This window comes from Anguilla anguilla, chromosome 9 (genome assembly GCF_013347855.1).
Source record: "Anguilla anguilla isolate fAngAng1 chromosome 9, fAngAng1.pri, whole genome shotgun sequence".
Lineage (NCBI taxonomy): Eukaryota > Metazoa > Chordata > Actinopteri > Anguilliformes > Anguillidae > Anguilla > Anguilla anguilla.
The window spans coordinates 12,528,017-12,543,646 of NC_049209.1; the positions used below are offsets into that span (position 1 = coordinate 12,528,017).

At 37.8% G+C, this 15,630-nt stretch overlaps 1 long non-coding RNA gene across 2 annotated transcripts in view; it reads right to left on the reverse strand.

The window, feature by feature from the left end:
• LOC118235289 overlaps window positions 1-15,630 on the reverse strand; it is a 69,459-nt gene that overhangs the window by 42,413 nt on the left and 11,416 nt on the right. Inside the window, exons 2-3 of one of the 2 annotated variants that reach the window (XR_004766825.1) lie at window positions 14,777-14,886; window positions 2,029-2,644 (exon numbers count right to left, since the gene is read on the reverse strand). This is a non-coding gene — a long non-coding RNA (uncharacterized LOC118235289). Of the gene's footprint in view, window positions 1-2,028; window positions 2,645-14,776; window positions 14,887-15,630 lie in introns of those variants that run through there. The other variant, XR_004766826.1, reaches the window with a different exon arrangement.

Here is a 15,630-nt window from a genome sequence, read left to right on the forward strand (position 1 = left end):
CACACACACACACACACGCACAAGCACGCACGCACGCACGCACGCACACACAGAATTCAAATTTTCAGCCAGTAGGAAGTGTAGTTCTCCCCAGGAAAGGCAAGAAGGTTATTTCTTATATTTACAGCAATTGTCTCATATTAGTGTTATTTTGAGCATCATTTCCAATGGAACTTTTATTTCTTTGTCATGAGCTCTTTGAACAATGCAACAGAAAACTTTATATTGCAAATGTGCACCATACATTTTAATGACCAAAGGTCTTTTTGAAAGAAAAACCTTGAAAACTGGACTTTTGTGTTCCAAGTCCCAACCTGAATTTCATTAAGATAGATGCATGTCCAAATATGTTTTGAATCATATCTAGCTTTTTAAACCCTGTGGCCAAGCATTTTTACCTTAATTGTATATGGTTTACAATTACACGTGAAAAGGAAGACTGGAAAAGACAGGGAGAATTAAACTGGACCCACTTCACTTTAGAAGTTTTTAAAGACTATTGAAGTTTGTGAAATGAAGTAAACATTACAGATGAGGGACTTATTAAGATACCCTTGGTTTGCTTGTGGTTTGAAGGCAACATTCCAGTGAAAATTACATTTGGACTGTTGACCTTCACTGAGTAATCAATCAGTAAGAATCAGTGAAAGGTAACTGCATTTTGTGCTGTGTAGTTCTGTGGATTTGCCTGGACAGTTTGTGTGTGCAATGAAGAATATTTCAGCAATTTATAGATTTTTGACAACCTGCCAAATTTACAGTGAATGGTATGGTCATTCTGTGTTTGTGGTCTGAAGCAAGAAAATCCAAAGCAGCTAATACAGAAATGCTATTTCTACAGATAATATACATGTATAAATTACAGTTATTCTTTTAATAATTACATTTCATCTAATTGTCAGTTGGAAATTGGAATTCCAATGGTGCATGAAACCTTAAGCAACAAGCACAATATAAAAACTGACATGTATGCATATAATCATGAATAAATTACATAAAATGAATTTGTTTATATATGTCTTTGAAAACTTCAACTTCTTTTCTTAACCCAAATCCGACCAGAATCCTAGGAAAATTCGATTTTATTCTGTAATACCAGTAAAACCATGTTTTCTCACAAAATCAATGCTAAACAATCTATTGACTCTATAAAATTGAACCTGTCTTCCTAGGCATATATATCCTTCACAAACATAGTGCTTGAGATTCTGACCAAGGTGACTGAGAAGAGACGTCTGAGACTTTAACCGTTTGCGATAGTCTGTGTTTCATTACTACATGATCATATCTGCTGTTTGCTAGGAAAATTATAAGACATATGAAACATAAATCCTAAAGCTGAAAATCGTGTAGCAAATCTCTTATTTCTCCTCCACACAAGGTGTTCTGTTTCTTCCTCTCTTACTCCCCTTTGATCTCTCTCCCCAAACTATACCTATCCCATCTCAATAATTTAATGAAATCATCATCAAAGCTTTGCCGTAATTCAATTTTACAGGGTGCTGGAATATTGCCATGAAGCGAAATAATGAAAACTGTCATCTTTTCAGCAATAAGAGATGATAAACACATTATTGAATACCTGGAGCTCAGTGAGATGACTGCAAATACATTCTGGGAAGCAAATGATCGTCTCTAGGGTTGCTTTATGATAGATCAGCTTTCTATTCCATTAATAATGCTATAAAATATCACAACTTTTTAAATTGTATCACTAAATCCAGCAGCTTTTGCAGCTCCCAGTTCGCAGCTCTGTCCCAGCTAGTAGATCCCAGCTCTCAGCTGAAACCAAGCTAGCCACATGGAGCTCGCAGCTCACAGTTCCTTGTCGTTACCAAAAGTCCTCTTATGTTGCTGCACGTTATTTTAATACAATGACAATGTGCATCATTGGAAGACGCAAGGAGAAGGATAAAGTTTGAGTAGGCTATTTTTATGTTAGAATATATTTATTTTTATCATAAAGAAATGTCAAGAGACATATTAGAATATGTAAGTGGCCCAACAGTAGCCTTTTTTTATGTGAGGGCAAGCTCGGAGCTCCAAGTTCGAGCTGCTGGGAGCTAGGAGCTGGGGACTGTAAGCCAGGCTTGAGCTGGGGCCGTGCACTGGGTTCCATGGCAAAGGAGTTAGGCATAATGGGGCCAAGTTAACGTATTGTGGCAAGAAGGTTATTCCCAGCCAGAAATTGCAAAGAAGCTTAATATTTTAAGGTGTAGTCTTTAGTACACACTCTGATGGGTCCAGCTGATGAGCAGTAATGTCAACAGGAGAAGACAAGGAAGATCTTATATCATCTAGCAAAACAATCCATCATAAAATAGCACAACTACAGGAAGAACTCAATGCAACCAGAGAGAAACCAGATTCCTAGCCTACTGTGTGTTTACATGGGTTCAGATGGTACAGAAGTTAAAGTTCTTCTGTGTGCTTCTGTGCTTCTTTGTATTTTAGTTCCTTGTGCTTGTTAGTTCTTTGCTTGGTTCTAGTGTTTGCTTTGCTTGCCTGTCACTTGTCTTTTGCTCCCTAGTCTTTGTTAGCTTCTCACATTCTGAAGTTCGTTGTTAGTTCTCGTGTTTGTTCCTGTTGTTTTGCTTCTTCTTTATTAAAATCCTTGTTATTTGCCCTTTGAAGATGATGATGACTGGAAAAGTAGGCATAGAGAATTAGGTTTAAACCACCTTATTTATTTTTAACCACTACATGACTGATTGACATGAAAACATCTCAGCTGGTAGCCATGTTGGTAGTGTCCAACAGTCTGCCCAGTATTACACACTCTTATGTTGCTCACTTGTTCACCTTTGGAGTACACAACACATCTCTAAGAGTCATATGTATGGAAATAAAAGCCACAGGATATTCAATAAGCCACATTTCATCTCATGGGTTTTATTACAACTTAGATTCCAAATGCATTACATGGTGGATAACGTGTGACTGAAATTGGCATTCAAACATAGGATAAGAAAATGATCGTTTTTTTGCAGGCAAGATGTATATGGCACATAAGCAGGATGTCACATTTGCTTCAGTCATGTTTGTTTAAAATTTTTATTTTCTTGACTCTTGACTTTTTCTCCAGCTGTAACCTTCATATTATCTTGTAAAGAGCAGTGCGTCATTGGTGTACTATAAGACGTACAGTCCTCTTTTCTTGTCAAGCATAGATATACGCGAGCACCTTTAGTATGGGGCATGTAATGCTGAGAAATGCCTGAATTGTCTCCTTCAATTATCTACGAATCCCAGAGTCAAATTTAAAATGTCTCTTATTGTGGCTATGGCAGGTTTGGTGTTGAGGTCTCTGTGCACACTTCAGATTTGCGTTTTCAAAACCTCAGACCATAAGCAAGTAGTTGAGGTGGACCTATTATTTAATAAGTAAAATAGCAATCATTTATTGGTCAGTTGCATGTCTTCTACAATAGCTTTCCTGCCTCTGTTCAGTGGAATTTTATTTTATTTTATTTTATTTTTCTGGTAGCATTGCAACATCTAGGTTTTGTGAGTGAATCATTTTAAAGCATCAGAGGTAAGTTGGAAAGCCAATAGCCCACCAGTTGGTACTTTATTTCATCAAAATAAAAAATATATATATTTGCTAATATGTCTTCATGCCATAGTTTATTTATAAAGAGCCATATTACATCAAAACATATGGCACAATAGCAGTTGGTTTATTCTTCACAGGCACAATTGTGCACATATACCTTCATCCATATCCCAATGCACAACGGCCTCCAAAATACTTGAGTCGTTATTAAGTAAACCTTTTTCCTTTATTAAAAAAAAAAAAAATTCATAAATGCAAGACTTTCTTCACAGCATGGACATTTTTTTATGTTGACCTCAGCCAATTGTGTTGATGACTTGCATGCAATTTGCAGTTATTTATTTCAAATTCTGACAGAATCCAGGCCTTGAGAAAAATGTTAATTGTTTGGAACTGGTTAATATCAGTCTGTTACAGTTGATAAAGGGGAAACTGATAAGAAAAAATACATAAATATTCACATAACTGAGGAAACCCTTTATTCATTATCCAATAAAGAAAATGTAAATCAAATGCATATTTCATAGAACTGTGTACTTGCCTAGATGTTCTTGAATATGCTGTTTCACTTCACTATCCAACTTCTACTTTCAGAGTGCCATCTGAGATCCAAACCTGAGAATTTCCTCACTGCAATCAGCAGGTTTTACACACAAAATCTTCATCTCTCTCATACATTGCTCTCTCATATGATCCTTCTTGGTGTCTTGGCTGCATTTGACATGGTCAATCTTTATGACCCCCTGTCAATCTTAGCTGTTCTAGGCCTGTAACTAGAACACTGCTCAGTGCTGGACATCATCAAACCTCTCTGACCTCATGCAAGAGACATGGAGATGTTGCATCTCACACACATGCTGTCTATAGGAGTTTCCAAGGGCTTAGTTCTGGGTCCCTTCTCGTTCTCAATCTAGAGCTATCTCTTTGTTTGGTCATCTCTACCCACTGTTCTCAGTCCTTTCTTTTATTTCACCTCATAACAGTTTATCTGCTTGTTGGCCAATGCATCATCTTGCCAGGACCTCCCCATTTTCTTGGATGTCCTCAGCCAATTATGGATGGTAAACCTTCTCAAAGTACACTGCATGTCACGACAACACCAGACATAAACCCACTCCTGTTTCAATATCCCCAGATATGCATGACTCACCTCTTCTAATATCTATACACTGGCAGCCCACATCCGGTTTTAAATGGAATGTTGGCTTATCGGGGAATTAAAAATAAAGCCTTCCCTTCACCTGCAAGCCTCTGTCAGACCCCACAACTTGGCAAGGCCACTTACAATCTTACCTCTGGTTGCTACTGTAAAGCTCTAAAACATACATGACCATGGAAATGCCATCTCTTTTTATGATACAGTTAATAATGAAACACAAAAAGGCCAAAGATTGCCACCTGGTGTAGACAGATGTATTCAATAAAACTGGACATATGTATGTACATGATGAGTTTGTACTCCTATTCTCAAATGCACAAAAAAGTGAGTGAGTTAGTAAAATACAAGATAAAATCATTAAAGACCATCTGAAAGTGGTTATGTCTGCCGGCCAGGAACATCTGTCTCTGTGATGACACCCGATACTATGGAAATCCACACGTGTCTCCTTTCATGACGTGCCTGCCAATACGATGGGACCGGTGCTGTCTGTCTCTTACAGTAGCCCCGTCTTGCTCAGCTTCCTGTACGGTGAATTCAACCTTTCCCACGAGAGCCTCCCCCGAGGTCTGGTTTCATTTTTATGGTGAATTATTAAACATAAGGAGAGCAAATGGACTGAAGTAAGCATTTGCGCTGACCATGCATGTGCTTAATGTGACACAGTGATGTCCAACACCCGGGGAATAATCATGGATCTAACCTAGTTTTTGAAGCTGAATTTAGTCCTGCCTTTATTTGTCCATGGATACATAATTATTAATTATTGAAACAATTATATTAGAACAATTATACGATAGATACTGTATGTTGCAGCCAAAGAGAAGGACATCTTATAAGGCATAGCTGATTCAAAGAAGTCAAGCGACACACCCAGTTATGTCATCATTCACTGTACTACACACATCGATGTTGTCCTTCCAGAGGCATGTGCACTGAAGCTGTTGCATGTTTTCTCAGATGGCTTTGCATTGATGGCTATGTGGGTATAAATATAATCACTTCTGTATGCACGCCCTAAATGGACAGAAAACAGACCATAGGTATCCTGAAGATTCAACAGTACCAGAGGGGTCCAGACTCTTTGATGTGCACCACATGACTTTTGCATGCCTACACATGCATGCATGACAACAGCAAGCAGGTTGAAATTGGGACCTTCTGAATCGGCATGTACTGTATGTCAGAGATTACTGTGCGTGCAAAGCATGCTCAACATCCCACAGAGTTTTACGTGACTGGAACACGACTCCAAAGAGAAAATATCCATCACTGTGACATGCCCAGTTGTGATGCTATCTGTGACATACTGGATTGAACCAATAGGTGCTTTCTACAGAGCATATTTATATTGTTTAAAAAAGTCAGACACTGTAGTTCCATGTATTATGGGGTTTGTGAAATCTCATTCTGACATTAGTAATGTTGATCCAATATGAAAACCATTGGACACTAAGGAAGGACACATATGATTGAAAACGGCCTGTAAAATGTATACATACCTCATAGTTCTTGTGGCATTTTGTTTATGTATATGTAAAATAAGTGTCTGTCTTGACCATTCGAGGCCAAGTCAGCAGTGCTGCCATCATATCTAACAAGAGTTTTTGTAGTGGGTGAACAATTATTGTTAAAGGAGAGTCTGAGAGTACTTTGATGTGCCTGTGAAATGCTACTATACCTAATGAGCCGTTTGTGACTAGTTTCAGATGCAGATAAGATGCATTCTGCCTCAGAAACATGCGTGTTATGTATCAAACGGGCGCACAGGGCTGGAAGCACAGGTTGTGTGTCATCTACATGAGTTATTGCAAGGCGGACTTCTCTTTAATGCATTTGCACAAATAAAGATAATGTCATGTGTGGCTGATTTTGTATACTATTGAATTTACTAAAGTTCACGCAATTAAGAAGGGTTGATTTTTGTGTGAAATTTCTCCAGCTCTGAAGGGAAGGCTCGTAAATCAAGATGCAAGCAAAATGGAGACACAGGTATAGGCCTTAAAGACACACTGAGAGAATATTTCCAACAAGAATCACTATTTCAACTCCCCAAGCAAGAAGTCAATCATCAGATTAAGCACCCAATATTTTTTTGTCACAGAAAATATTAGCTAAAGTCAGGGGAACGCAGGGGACATCAAAGAGCTGATTGCAACAACTGACTGTAGGCTGCGTTATAGTTACCATCCGAAAATGATGTAAAGACAGGGAAAGTCAGAGAACTGGCAAAAAAATTAAAATCAGGGATTCCATGAAACCTGCAACTTCTGTGACAAACACCCAGCCACAGAAATAATGAACTCATCTGGGAGAAATTAAATATAACCTAGAACCTCCCACACAATCTTCCCATTCCATCCTGGAAATAGTCAAGCTCTTTGCAACATTACAGTATCTCGCATCTGAATCCGCATTTTGTCCTGCATTGTCCGTAATGCTGGATACGCTCTTACACTACACAAAATGCTGCATCAATTTCCCTACATCCAGTGAAGACATTTAAGGGACTGAACAGGGATTTTTCAATTGTTCTTTTAAGCTCCATTTCACATGCAAAATGTTATTTAGTAGGCAGTCCCATTCGCTGGATGCCTAATTAGCTGTAGCCTTTGATTTCACACTGGCTGCATATGCACCAACATAACCCTCGTCAGGCTGCAATTTGTCCTGCGAGTTTTACTCATGTACACCCGGCCCTAAGAGTTTTATGGCATGTGTGGGGACAAAATCAGGGGAAATTCAAGATCTTTGATGTTAACTTGTTTGTCCTCCTTTTTTGTTTGTATGTGTCAACTGCCACCTTTAAAGTATCGGTATGATTGGCAGACAAATCATTAAGTGTGTGGCGCAGTCAAGATCACTGCATAAGTGTATCATTTTGAATGTAGGCAAAAAATGTTTTATCAAATCTAAGGACAAATGTGTGGTTAAGCCAGTATTTTAGGTTGGATCATAGACCATCCTGATGAATTTGTTTTTCTTTTACAAGTTTAGTGTATGTTTTTGATTGGTCCAGATGGTGGGAATTATTGTGTGCAGTGAAGAATATTTTAGATATGTTTAGATATTTAGAAACGTTTCTGATGACCTGCCAGTATTACTTTGGTGAGCATTTGTGGTCTTAATCTTAAATTAATTTTCTATGGTCCTGAGGCTGATGTGCCAAGGACATTGTGGTGTGGATTCCTATATCAGCACACACATGAGTCCTTGGGGGTGAACAGCCTGTGCCACTTGAACTGCGAAAGAAATATATACCAGCGCAATAAAAATTGTATATTTATGTTTGCATTTGTGAATGAATGCCATGAAATTAACCTGTTCATATGTACATCTTTGGAGTTACTCAAAATGTTACTGTTAATGTTAATATCAAAAAAACCCCGGAAGGTGAACCTGCTCAAGGCTGAAACTGACAGTGTCTCTCAGTGGGCCAGATCTTAAGACTCATACGCTTTTAATGCATGCAGCTAACATTCACTGATCTTTCAATCATCTTGCTGGCTCAGCTCCCATGTACAGCCTTGTGCCCAAAGGATCCAAACACCATGCAAATCTGTGAGTCAGCATAGCACTGGCACAGTGATGCACATGATCTTAAGAAGCTTGGTTCCTTTTGTCCTGTGGGTCCTTCTGGGGTCACTTCACAGCATTTTCGTTTAATTCAATTCAACCTGAATTCTAGTGATAATTTTAGAAAATATAATAGCTCATTCTATTTTCAGGTGATGTTTGTCCTTATATTTTGTAGAACTTGAGAATATCATGCATCAGTAATCAAATGGAGGTGGTCCATAATAGAATATATACCCTGATCTTGAGAGCAAATAGTTTGAAGACACTTTCATTTTAAAACTGAATGTAACAGATTCTTTATCTTTGTATTTTGCTCATTTGGAAAGATTACTATTTCTTAAGACATTCTCATGCTGCACAAGTAAGAGTTTAGGTTGAGCAATTAGTTTACATGGACACAATTCCCAATTACAACATATTTATAGTGTTATTGATTTTCATGTGCAGTTTAGACATCAGGGTGTATCAAAAAAAAATCACAATGGGAAACCCATGCAAGTATCTGAGACATATGGAAGTGATTGTGCGGAACAGAATATAATAATTCAGCTTTTAGCCAGTGTGTGACCTGATGACGTCCACTATGGAATTTTAGCTATGACAGGAGCAGCTTGTCTCCAGAACTGTTGTATATTAAAGAGGTTGATCTTACAAGTTAGAAATTCTTTGTTGGAATTATCTTGTAATGTTTATGTTATTCTAATGTGCAATAAATCATTTTCACATCTTGTGGAAAGAGGGGTAAAGGGTTAGGCAGCGGTTAGCAGACAGTGAAATATTGTGCCTGGACTCTTTCATATTAAGGGCCTGGGACATAAACACTGTCCTCTGGGTGTCCATTTCCAGAAATTTGATTACGATATCAATTTTTTTTTTAAATGTTGTTTGATTTTTAATAGGATTTTAGTTCCTTGCATACCAAGATAGGGAAGATATAGTACAGAAGATATTAAACATACCATACTGGTACAGTGATGATGGCAAAAGACTGCAGTGTTCAAACAAACCAAATAAAACAGGAAATTCTACAGTAATAAATTCTACAGTGATAAACTGTAGAGTTCATCCTTAGCCTACTAGATCCTTTGCAATTGCTCACCAATGCTTGCTTTCTTCTTAACCATGTACCAAACAGTTAATTTCAGTAAGCCTATGGTTTGGCCTATGTCTCTGACTATTTTATTTATTTATTTATTTTAATAATTCTATGGCGCTTAGCAGCTTCCTTGACTTTCATTAGACAACACTGGTCCTTATACTGAAGAGGGAAAAAAAATAAAATAAAATAAAACACCAATAACAGACTCCAAAGGCAATAAAGCCTACAATCAAGAGTACGTAGATACTGGTTTTGGAATAGATTATTTTTCTTATACCGCAGCTACTTGTCATAAATAAGTATTACCAAGTTAAACATGTACAAAAGCTCTAATAAAATTAATGTTTTGTATATGCTTAGTAACAGTTACTGGGCTCACATTTAAAATACAGGCCTGGAATCAATCCAAATCAGTTGAATCATTTTACATTTACTAAATGTTTACGAGTGCACATCTGTTGTCATGTGTATGCGTGTGTATGCATGCCTGCATGCCCATACTGCATGATTAAAAATTTAATCCACCCCAGTTTAAACCAATTCCAGACAAGTAACACATAATGTACTCACCACAATAACAAAGTAATCATAAATTAGTAGTTACTGTATTCAACAACCATAGTGCTTAAAGGAATAGTCCAGCTTTTTGGGAAATTTCAGGTACCTTACCCATTGTTACACAATAAGATACCAATTTCACCCTTGTGCATCCAGTACAAAATTATTAGACAGTATTTACAGATTGCAGTGCTAGCTATGAATGGCTGCAGATGGTGGCAACATTACCTCAGCTAAGTGAGGTGATGGAAATACAAGCGTGAATTAAGGGTTGGCAGGTATGCATGTCATTTGACTGTGACTTGTGCTCCCACTGTCACAGCGACTACAGCGTATAATACTGTATACTGTACCAGGGGCTCATTCCAATCACTTATTTTATCAGTCCTTGCTTCCTTTCCTAGTATGGAAGGCCAAACAGGTCAAAAATACGTGAAATTGGCATCTGGAATCATATGTTGTCATTCTGATCACTTATTTTTTTACCTCCAACAGCGAATTACAGTTTATGGATAATAATTGGATTATATTGCCAAAATATTTAATCCAAAAATGTAGACTCCTCAAAACATACCTGTTGTTTTGGTTTTTGAGAAAGAAATGTCACTGTACTTTTCATCATTCATTTTTATGAAAAATAAGAAATCATAAAGATTAAAATGCATATTAGTCCTCTATAATATATTGCTTGCATAGTGAATATTGTTGGTACACTTCTAAGACGCATGATGTTTGTTTACTTATTTTTTCATTTTGTTTTGGTTGGTTTCTAATTCTATGTACATTTAGTTGGATTGCTTGCTATGTATGTACATTTCTTAGCAGAATATGCTAAATTAAACATTTAGTACGTATGTATTGCCATTCAAAATGCATCTCCTTGTATCCTTTCTTAACTCTTGCACAGTTAGCATCCAGCCTATAGATATTGTCTAATATTTTTTGTAATTTTGCTACATTTTTATACTGGACAAATAGGACTGAAATTGGTATAAATCTCATCATCTGACTATAAGACAGCCAAAAAACAATTTCCCCAAAAAGTAAAGGACTATTCCTTTAAGACTTAGTTTTTAATCATGCAATTATATCTGTTATCATCTGGAACCAACAAAAGCTCAGTGGTACAAATGAAAGATCTCAAATGAAAATGCAACATTAAAACTGACAAGAGTATGCCTTGGGAAATGTGACAACTCATCCAAAGCCATCCACATTTGTTTTTTGACCAGATCAGCCACACCTTTTCAGCAATGCTCTGCAATTCCAGGGCATGTTGGAGGATTAGATTCTGTTCATGATGTGACTGCTCACTTTGATCACGACTGGAATTATGCTGAATTGTGCAATAAGAAGCAGGGCGAGAGTATCTTCTGCACGTGGCAACTGTTGATTTGTGAGCAGAAGACAGCTCCGCCTGTTTCTTTATCTAAAGACATGATCTTAGATTTGGCAACCACACTCCATTGATATCAGATGTCATACCTCCGGCAGAAATCATTACTTGATCCAATCTATTTTTGGATGCAAGTCAACTCCCCTCCCCTCACCACAACCAAAAAATAAAAAATAAAAAATGTTATATCAAGAAAAAACAATAATGGGAAGGCCGTTATGTTTCCATTCACTAGCTTTCTACAGCACCTGAAATGGATATTTCAGAAATGCCTATCACTGTTTCAGAGCAATGAGCCTATGGTGGTGTGTTACACCAATTTCTAAACTACAACAATGCTGTAGAATTCTTCTGTGGAATGCTGTAGGAAAACTGGTAAGCACCCTATTGTAATGCAGTATTCAGCCTCAGACTGTGGGATTTGTGACTACACAACTGAATTTAGCATGTGGCACACATATCATTCAGACAGACAGTCTTTTGTGGTGGGGAGTCCAGCAATGAGTAACAAAGTGCGAAGTGCTGAAAAGCACGAAACTGTGACCCATGCTAATACAGAGAAGCCAAAGACGTGATCTTTCTCTGACCTTATTTTGAATGTTAATGCAAACCAAAAGCCAGATTCATACAGGCAGGCTCCAGTCCACATAATAATAAAAAAAGATTCTCTAGTTTCTCTCATCTCACCCTCAGGCAACTTAGGACATCTCAATAGGCACACACAGTGTTTTGTGTGTAACAACACTGTGGCTTTGTAAGTTCATTCAAGTTGTCTCAATGCAATTACATATTGAGAATACTTCAGCTAAATTGTCATGGCATTCCGTATAGCACACTGCATCATTGTAAAATTATGTTTTTCAGTTGCTTGTTATGCAGGGTATTAAAAAAAAACATTTCATGCATTGCACACAAATTATTGTTAATTTAATAATCATAAATATGTCCCTACACCTGAATGATACTTTATTATACTTTAACATGATATTTGAAAACCTGACCAATGTCTCCCCCTAGTGGGGAAATTTCCTCTTTGGTTTAGCCTTCATTCAATAAAACTAAATACACACTCAAAATTAAAAATACGGAATACCAAGAAACAATTAAATAAGAAATAAATAATTATTGATAAATAATGGAATTAATTATATTTAAAAAATGATGAGGTCTCTCTACACCTCTGAACATTGATCTATACTGTTATGTTAAATGTTAAAGAAAAAAGGAATGTACTTTAAAAAATGTTTATTAAAAATGTATTGCACAAGTCCTTAGTTGTTGATATGATTTATTTTCTACAGTGAATGGAACTGATATTTAACCTTTTAAGATTATATCTTCATAAGTGAGGAAACATTGCTGTCGTATGTTATGAATGTAATTCCTGTGGTCTTGTATTTCCATGCTAATAATATCCCAGAATAAAAATCAACAAACACCAATGTAAATCACAGATGGCACAAACATTTTGCCTCCTCCTTGTAGTATTCTCTGGTGACAGAAAGAATTAGGCTACTTGCTCGATACTTATTATCAGAATTTTGGAAAGTCCGCATTCTTCATGTGAAATATATAATACTTTTTTTTTTTTTTTTACTTGGCAATAAAACAATGGCAGTTCTTCTTATGTTGTTCACATTCATAAGGCCGTTGCCCTTCTCTTCTCCAGTCTTCCATTTCCCGAGGTCCTGGCCCCTCTTTACGGGAATTTGACCGAGTCAACAGAGCATGACTCTGTGCCCATTACTGTCAATCGGTGGCTCTTATCCAACCTTTTTTAAGTCCTAAGGTCCTCTGGAGAGCATAAGCAGCACACTTTGTAAGTGTGATATCACAACCTTTCCAGGTCGCTCAAACTAATAGGTCAGTATTGGCCTGTATATTGAAGTGTCAGACAAATATCTAACCCTGTCTGGCTGTTTTTCACCCCAAAGACCGGTGTCCAAAGACCTTTTTCGCGTATGTACTTACTTTATTAGAATCAAACGCAAACCACAATAGGCAGCACAACACCAAATGGCGCCTGGTCCCTAGCCTCATATAAGCAAATGATCATGACTTATGATGAATTTTACATGAATTCACAGTGCCTCTGAAAGTCAGCAAATTGAATAATTCTTTCTAGTGCACACCCACCTCCCACTCCCCCCCCCCCCCCCCCCCCCACTTTGGAGTCACTTTCCCCGTTGTCATTCATCATGATCTGTCCTGATTTTGCACAGTATATATCCATTTTCTAAACAAATAAATCTGAAGCATACATAAATGCAGACCAGACATGCATACATAAATATATCCACTAATTCTGTTCTTGAAACACTGATAAGATCACATTGCAAACAAGGCCCTCTAGTATCTCTGGAAAATGTATTCAACATATGAGAGCTGTTCTACAGGCTGACCCATTAAAATGGTTTTCCTGAAGACCGGGATGAGTTTGGTTTGATGTCTGAGCTTGATTGATACATGATGAGGAAAATGGGCATGCCCATGTGTTCATCTTATAAAACTCTATTCTTAAATCAAAAGCAAATTGGCATGTTCAAAACAGGACCGTACATAATATGAATTGAGGCTAATTGAATACCCACAATGCCATTGTTTTCCTACTGTATATAAACATCATTGTTCTGGTGCTCTGGACCACTCCCTGATGAAGGCCTTGTAGTTGTAACACATTGGAATATTTTACTGTTCCTGTGTTGAACATGCCCATGTAATAAAAAAAAGGAATTTGAACTTGATATTGGTAGAGTACCTTGGTTTCTGCTTTGTTTTTGATTTAGGTTTTTTCCCCACCAAAGAGCACCTCCCTGCCATGTGCGAGGATCCAAGCTGCACCCCCTCCTACTGGTCACCAGAGGGCAACATAGTCACCATGAATGCTGATTATGTGATTACGAGTTCACCTGTTTGTAATTTGAGAGCTAATTATTTGCACCATTTATTCTGCCTAGTTTCTTTTCTCCTCACTGAGTCTTGAGCCTTCATGCCTGCTGCTTCGTGCTGGTCTCCGAGTAGGTGCTCTCTGTGCATTGAACAAAGCCTTGAGTGCTTGGTTTTTGTTATCAGCTCTCTTAGTTTTTTTGTATGCTCATATCCCGATTTGACTCATTAAAGTCTTCGTCATTTTTTGCAACTCAATCCAATGCTCCTGCTGGCTTTCTCTGCTATTGGGTTCACCACCACCACCATTACAGAGTGTAATATGCACCAATAGTGCATCCATACAGTGCTCTTCTCCCCACTTTATATTTGTAAGTTTTAAGCACAGAGATAATGAATTTCTGCATTTCTGGAACTCTTGAACTCTCATATGCCATGGAGAAGAATATTTTTTTCTACTTCCATGAAGAAGGCCAACAGATCACCTAGCAATGAAATGGCTGTTGCAGACACTCACAAGACAGATCAGAAAAAAGCACATACCTTTGAGACACCTGATGGAGAAGGATCATGAACTTGAATTATGTTGCTCTATCAGACTACTGGAGGAAACGCTTAATTCCCAGGGGCCTATGAATTAAGAAGCTCCCAGCCTATAGAGGAAAAGATAAAAAGGAATTTAGACACAAATGGGAAGCCATTCTCAATAAATGCTCCTCTGACTTAATGCTACTGTACTTTTGATGCAAGAAAGACAGGATTGTCATCCAAAGACATGCAGGCTAGGCTCCTTGAGGGGGGGGGGGGCATTCACAGGGCGTTGCTGCAAAAGAGCATGCATGCTCAGTCAAACTTTCCTGTTTAAATAAAGTTTCATAATAATTCTAAATTATATAAATGAGGTCAGTAAGAAAACAGAAAAACAGTGATGGCATCAATTAAGAGCAACTGGATGAAAATCTAAAAGCAGACATGGAAAAATTCACATTCGCTCTAGTCAAGACAAGTTACAAAGGTTAAAAGGGATAAGCTGGACTACAAAGGAGGGCAAAGTCGATCACTGGAGAAAACCAACCCCTAGAAATGCAGATCCACAGACCTTGGCAAGAAGACCCAGGACGTTGTCTTTCAACCTAACAAGCACTGACAGTGAGGAGCACACACAATACATTGAAGCCCAATTCTCCCATGTTTTTGTAGACTTCCAAGAAGAACCATGACATTTCCCCAACAGGGGAACATGTGGGAGAGGTTGAGGAAGAGGCCAGCATGAAGGGGAAGAAAGAAATCAAGAAAGGCCATTCACACAGAGTAGAACCAAAACCATACAGCAATCAACACCTCTGGAACAACTCCCTTCGATGGCTGCATTAGTCTTAGCTGCATAAAATGACTGT